The sequence below is a fragment of the Triplophysa rosa genome, linkage group LG13, assembly GCF_024868665.1.
Source record: "Triplophysa rosa linkage group LG13, Trosa_1v2, whole genome shotgun sequence".
Classification (NCBI taxonomy): Eukaryota; Metazoa; Chordata; class Actinopteri; order Cypriniformes; family Nemacheilidae; genus Triplophysa; species Triplophysa rosa.
The window spans coordinates 23,531,451-23,539,635 of record NC_079902.1 but is presented as its reverse complement, the minus strand read 5'-3'; positions in this window follow the sequence as shown (position 1 = coordinate 23,539,635).

The following is an 8,185-nucleotide window of genomic DNA, read 5'->3' as shown; positions in this document are numbered from 1 at the left end:
TCCATCTGTCTCCTGAAAAATAAAGAGAAAAGAGAGAGATACAAAGAGAAACAAATGAGAATGTAATTGGTGAAATCTATGACGAGTACTTTTTTCTGGGAAAAATATCCGAGATGCAGATGAGACTTGAGCAAACGTCTCTCTATTTAATCTCATTGATGTCTTGGAGAAATGACAGAGATCTCATGTGGGATTTTTCTTTCTTATGGGCTGTTGTCTTCTACTCGAGCTTCACTACTGTTTCTACCTCTAAACATAGATTTGTGTAGTGCTGACTGTTAGGACCCAATGTTAAACGCGCCCTCATTTACCAGTTTGAATGAGAGCGTCTGCTGTGAATGTGATCTATGAACTGGAGATGTCCTGGGCTTTATTCTCCTGCGATTCCACCTGTAGTTAATCTGGACAATCTGGAATATTCCTCATTTTCTCCACCAGCGGGTTTGGCTTTTTTATCAGGTTTGACCTGTGGGTTGTTTGACGTCTCCTGTCAGTTCAACAGATTCTTCAGATGAAGAGGACCGGCAGTGACATGTACAGAAGAGCTTTGACTCCCTGAGAGGAGAGATTAACCGCTATTAATAAAACACAGCAAAAAAGAAAAAACACAACAGCACACATTTCTGTATATTTCAGGCTTTAATGAGGCATTTATACAGTAAAAAACACATTTTCCATGAAAACAGAGGATTCGTTTGAGCTCCATGCAGGAAGATTTGAGTTTAAGAAAAGATTAAACAAGACGTTTTTCTTTTTAATAGAAGAAAATTTAGTCGATGTGTGTATAGGAAGCAACGGATGACCCTGCTTCATAAATGCCAATTACTGCACTGATCCCTGTGGGAATGAGAAAAGAAAAATAACTATTTATTTTAATGTATATATATATATACATATATACTGTATATGTGAAGTTTGGTTCCAAAATGAGATAACTCCCATTTTTAATTTTTTTTCAAAAATCATGTTTTTGTTGTGCATTCCAATTAATATCAATCAAACTGCTTGTTGGTTTGTTTTGATTTAAGCCATAATAACTCAAAAAATACATCTAACTAACACAATAAAACAGAATAAAAACATGATTTTTTTTTAAAAGGAGTAATCTCATTTTGGAACCAAAGTTTTCATATATATACATATATGTGTGACCCTGGCCTACAAAACCAGTCTGAAGTAGCACAGGAACATTTTTATTAATAGCCAAAAATACATTGTATGGGTCAAAATGATCGATTTTTCTTTTATGCCAAAAATCATTAGGATATTAAGTAAAGATCATGAAGATATTTTGTACATTTAAATATATAAAACTTTATTTTGTGAGTAATATGCTATGCTAAGGACTTTATCTGGACAACTTTAAAGACGATATTCTCAATATTTAGATTTTTTGCACCCTCAGATTCCAGATTTTCAAATAGTTGTATCTCGGCCTATCCTAACAAATTCTACAACAATGGAAAGCTTATTTATTCAGCTTTCAGATGATGTAATGATCTCAATTACGAAAAATTGACCCTCACCCTTTTATACAGTCACACAATAAAAGTTATTTTTTTCTATGATTTAAGTGCCATATACCCCGAGATTCTGTCTCTCATTCCCTCTAAAACCAACGCAAACGGTGATGGACATCATGTTCCTTATGTAACAAAGAGAAGAAAACTACAAGAAAATGAGATGCTGATTTGTGGGGTTTGTGTAAATGCCAAGACAACAGCATGAGGATCCATGCAACAGACAGAACGCCTGACAGCTTTGTACAATTTTATATCTAAACTACATGTATGAACAGTTATGTATGGTCAGGGATGGATTACTGACAGGGCCGGTGCCCAGGGGCCCTTGACTACCATGAGCTCTAGGGGGCCTCGGGCTTCAAGGTTGCGCCATCCAGTTTGGTACAGAAAACCCCAAAACAATGAAAACAAATGTTTACCTTTGTTTAATACATGGGTCCCATTGCCTATACAAGGCCTCTGTGGATAACCAGTAAAAAATGAAATGATCTACAAATCATGGCAACACACGTTTTTATGTTACTTTAACTTATTAAATCAAATTTTACTTGTTAAAATTGACTTCTTAATTAAATTACAGCACATTTAAATAGCATTTTCTGAATCTTTTGCTTGATGATTTGATGTTTACAGACATGTGTCACAGGTGCATTTTACGTTTAGAAATCATTTTTTATTTATGTGATGCATTAAATACGAGTATATTTGACAGTTAATTTGGTCCATTGTTGATTTTTCTCTGTGTAGTTAATATTAGACTTCTATAAACCCTGTGCAGATTATTTTTAGCGTGGCACAGGCATTTGACGCAGAGCGAGAACGGTTTTAATATTCATTATCATCTTAACGTTCACTTTCTATAACTGTGAATGCGCAGCTAAGGGAAAGAACAGAAAAATGGAGGGAGGGGGGCCCTGGGAGGTAACTGGCCCCGCCCCGGGGCCCTTTGAAGTCATAATCTGTCCCTGTCTATGGTAAACACATTTTGTGGAGATTAAAATGTCTATTGTTTTCAGCAGGTTTATCTGGGTAACACTTTACATTAAGGTTTCATTTATAAAGCATTTGTAAATGTGTTCATTAATGATTAATAAAGTCATTTACAAATGCATTATAAAGCAGTTATAACTGCGAAAATAAAAAGGGATTCTAACAAAATATCTGCCAAACAGAGAGCCATTTTTAACTCACATGTTATAAATGCTTAATAATGTGAATACTTCACAGGCCCTACAGTCTCCCGTCTGACAGCCTATTTTGCAAACAACATCAAGATAATAATGAATCTGCTTTCAAGTCAAATAAATAATGAATAAATACATTTATTAAGCATTTATAACATGTTAATAACATGTTAACATGTTAAGTTAAAAATGGCTCACTATTTGGCAGATATTTTGTTAGAATCCCCTTTTTAGGCAGTTATAACTGCTTTATAACGCATTTGTAAATGACTTATTAATCAATAATGAACAGATTTATAAATGCTTTGTGAAGGAAACCATAATGTAAAGTGTTACCGTTATCTGTACATAGATCATTCTTCCTGTGTTACTTTTGTTGTTGGACAGCAATACATTGTCTAAAAAAAACGTTTGCCTGAAGAAAAATACCACCTATCTATTATATGTCGATTGACATTTTGCATTTTCAATATCCAGTTTGATCCGGACATATTCCACACCCAACTTATCTCAAGTCAGAATAAATGTGATGTTTTAACCACACTAAAGGAGATCTCAGGAGGTCTCGTATATGCTGAGGTCACTTGTCGGCTTCTTTTTCTTCACTATTCCACCAAACTCAAGCCTTTCTAAACAAGCATACTAACATGATTGACATTATTGATCACTTTTAGTGCATCACACAACACAATACCTCTTTTACATACCTCTTTATACCTCCCTCCTCAGACACAGTCATATTAAAAGCTTTCAGATTTCACAGGACACCTCGAATCCACTCAACAGCATGAGATGAATGAACCGGAAAAGATGTGTTCAACATTCCCGCAGAATAGTCAACGTGGGGCACTTTGTATTGCACATAACATGTAAAAAGCTTCATGTGTGATATTACATTCAGCTACAGATATTCGACCGCAGATGCTTTCGACACAAAAGATTCCTGAAGTAGATCAAGGACAAATGTCCCTTGATCAGAGAAACGCTCATCACTTCACTCGACTCTCAATCCCTCTCTTGATTCTTAGAAATCGAGAGCTCTTATGTGCTCTTGTAAACCCTCCAAATAAATCACATCAACGGGCATTCAAGTCTTCAGTCCTGCGGGTCACTGTCTCAGACGACATCTCTCTTTCATGATGTGTGGCCACTAAAAAGTCACTACCCTTGCCTTTAAATTCTCATCCGAAGCTTTTTCGAGACTTTTGGGCATCCTTTGACCATTTTATTTACTCACAAAAGCCAGTTTTTTAAAGGGGAGGTGCCACAGTGTTTCATGCATTCTGACTTCTTTACAATGTTAAACGTGCTGGCTTCTCATGCTTAACATGGTCAACTTGGACGCACGATGTAGTATTTCTGTGCTCGATACACTCCCCCAGCATTCGTACGGTTTCAGAAAGTTTTTCTCGAACATAAAATTCTGTTTCGTAACAACTTTCTTAGTCCCTTATTAGACAATTCCACCGGAAAGGCATGCCCACGCGTCAACCACCGAGAGCGGGAGGAAGAGCGCGCCCACGCGTCAACCATGGAGAGTGGGAGAAAGAGCACGCCCATCAATGTGCTCCTTCGTTCGTGAAGTTCAGCTGTGTTTGTTCACTGCATTTGGGTGATGAATGTTATATAAACGGTTCATATAACGCTGGATTTGGAGATGGTTTGAAACTGATAGATGGCGCTGTCCCAATGCTAAAAGATGCCGGACATGAACCGCACGTGGTAAGTCAAACTAAGTCATATGTCTGTGTTTTGTTGGAGTGTACGTGCATAATGTAAACAACACGAACTTATAGTGAATCAACAGTTATGCAGGGATAATGTGATGATGTGTTGTGTGCTTATGCTGTAGTTCTGCCCCTCCACACCCCTCCAGGACCTCGTCTTTTTCGGGAAATAATCGTACAGCTGTATCTGTCTTGTATAAATGTGATCAAACTAAAGACTCTTTGAAGATACGAAGTGTGCAATACTACTGTATAGGTACTGAAGATTAATATGAGATTGGAAGAAACCGTGTGTGTTACATCCACTTTAACTCCAACAATAATTTCAGCCCTGTAGATCTGAAACATGCATCATCTAATTTAGACACAAGAAACCAAAAGTAGACTTAGAAGCTCTGTGTTATATTAAAGATCTTGTCTGGCCTTTCCTGTTCTGGTGCCTCAAAATTCTCATCCAAAGCTTTTTCAAAACACCTAAAAAGTCTTCAGATTTTCTGTCGGGCGGTTGTCAAACATTATCAGCACTGGTGTGTATATGACGTAATAATTCATGTATCAATTCAATGAGTCATTTACTGTAGTATTATAGTATGCTAGTATCAATATGATGAATATGTATGGTATGCAGAATGTCATGATTATAGATGTAGTCTGTGATAAAGTGTTAAATTCATTACGCCGTATCTTCTCTTTGCTATGGTAATTGAGGGATGTGCCTTTTCTGCAGCGGTGTCTGCTTTGATGTGGACATGCACCCATTTCTGAAGATCAGACAGATCCTAATGCGCTTCCATTCTGTCCAGACAGCTTTGAACTGCAGACTAAACAACAGTCAGAGACAAAAGAGGCTCAGTTTACTCTCACAAACAGACTGACTGAGTTCTGTTCGCTGAGTCCAAACAGCATCAGAGATAAGACAGGACAGAAAACAGACCCACACGAAACTCAATCAAGTTCAGTCTTCTCATTTTAACCAGTTTGCGCATCCTATAACTATTTTATTTCAGCAAAGACAGATTTTTAACTTGCATTCGGGACGCAACGCCCAATCATTTCAGATCGTGTAGGTCTGAATCATCTAATTTAGACCCAACTAAAAACAAAACTTCATGAAAAGCTCTGTGTTACATTACAGATCTTGTTTGGCCTTTCCTGTCCCCTCACATCAACATACAATATCAATCTCAGCATTAAACTCAGGCTGTTATACCCGAGGCACTTCAATGTTGACAGAAACAATAAAACATGTGCGCCGCATGCATTGACGGAGAGCAGACGATTGTTTTGTCAGCATACTAGACCAGAGTTTTAACTGCAAGGTTAATTCAATCGCAAAACTAAATCATGGCAGGAAAGAATGAACGAGCGCAGGACCTGCTGTCTGTCTGCGCGAGTTACTGAGAACAAGAGATCCAGACAGGTGCTTAATGAAAACTAATGCTCATTACGCTTGAAGGTTACAGTCCAGAGGGAAATGAGAACTGACACAGATGAGATGTGGGATGCAAATCAAGACTTAAAGAAGCGCGTTGCAGTTAAGAACACACACACACGCACACACACACGCACACACACACACACACACACACACACACACACACACACACACACACACACACACACACAGTATACAGTTGTAGAGTATATATTGTGTACACTGAATCCAGTGTGAGATTCAGACATGTAAATCTGACTATATAACCGAACACAGAAAAAACTGGCTTTCAAAGAAAAGAGCTCAATTCAGTGTTTGTTAGCTTCCATTCACACTGTCCTCTGACCTGTGAAAGACTCTGTGAACCAGAAAAAAGTCCAAATGTAAAAACAAGCCTCACTCTCTCTCTCTCTCTCTCTCTCTCAGTAGCTTACAGAGGAAACACATTTCAATCAATCATCACATCATGTTATTGCAGCATGACAATATTCAATCTATTTTCTGAACCGTCCGCTGTTGGGTCAATATGCGACACTGCCAGAATCAAGTATTTTATAAACATTTGAATAACATTTCTGTGCATCCACTTTTTTTAAACTATTAATATTCTTCCAAAAACACATGTACACTCATACAAGTGTGCAAATAGAGTCATTTTCCGTACACGGTAATATCTGTATTCAAAGTCACGTTTACCTCAAGCCCGCTGTAATATTTTAATAATCCCAAAAAACAATATGAGTTAATTGATAAAATGGGCTTGATCCTCTCTCAGTTCACTAAAAATACAAGGTTCAAGTAAATTGCACATTAATGTTGTACTGCGTTTTATTTTTTTACATAAGCTTTTATTCTATTTTATATAAGAATTCATTCTACATTTTAATACAATACAGTAGTTGTTAGTGTTGAATAATATATTGGTTAAATATAGAATTACACTTGCTTACATACCATTTAAGTTATATTATACAGGCACTGTCCCAAATAATGAATCCAAAACAATATTAATGTCTGCAGGTGTATTTGATGACCAGTGGTGAAGTGGAGGACTGTTCTCACTGACAGGGTTCTGGATGGACTGTTGGGTTTCTAGCAGATTCACGCTGGTCTGGAGCGCAGAGACGGCAAGCCGGATGTGACCGTTCCTGACCTGAAGGACAACTTTATTCAGATAAAAAGCAGCGACTCCGCAAACATCTGTATGACAAGAGGAACAGAGAATAAAGCTGCAACAATGCCTAAAGTAAGATTTTTACCAGTTACACTAATAAAACACGATTCAATTGTTAAAAAGCAACAAAATCTCAGGCCTCTGTTTTGCCATCTAATCTTTTAACACAGTAGTTATTATATTTTTTGGTGTTGTTTCTCAGTGGCATTGGACTCAAGGTTACAATACAATGAGGTCTCTGAAGATCACATGCTGGCTTGAAAGTTTTGCACATCATATCAAGGACACTGATAGAAAAGAAACATGTTTAATCGGACCAAAAGCACTGCAAAGGGAATACTAAAACATAGATGGGTGCCCTGTGTCCTTTTCATACACATGACCTTTGAAAACATCATGCAGGATTGAATTTATGGTTGCCATCAAGTAATTATACATGCATTTCTTTGTTGTTTATTTGCAGAGCTAAGCAAGAATGAAATAAAATACCTTTTTAAGTAATACATATGTAGTTTGGCTTTCTGGTTTCTTGTGCAGTGCGTGGCGCCCCCTTCAGGCTACACAGAGTATTACACCCAACACACTTCAACAACATTATGTGAAAAATCAAAACTACACATGTCCTCTAAACAGGCCAGAAGCTAATCTAACACTAAAGTATATGGTTGTGCACACAAAATCTAACTTTCTACCGTTTGACTTTGTTTAAAAAGTCTTCTGTTTTGTTCTTCTTTAGATACAAGAACTCTATTCCTACACTTGGCAGTTATAGTGCAGATATTGTGCAACACTGTTTTTAAACAGTGAGAAACAAAATGGTCTTACAGGCAATTGAATGACTTCCACAAATGCTTTCAAACAATATGCTGTCCTGGAAACATACATGGCATTTTTTAAGCTAATACAAATGTTATTTCAAGAAGGATGATGATGCTGAATGTGTCTTGCACCAATGACCGAATGCAATGACAAACATCTAATGGCCCTAAACAGAAAATATTTAGAGCACTTAAGAGATTCTCATAACAAACGTTTCTGGAAGAAATCACTTACCCTGTCTTTAAACATCAGGTGAACTGGACCAAGGTTATTTTAGTTTACTAAAATTAAATCTTTGAAAATGTTCCTGTTAGTTGAAATCA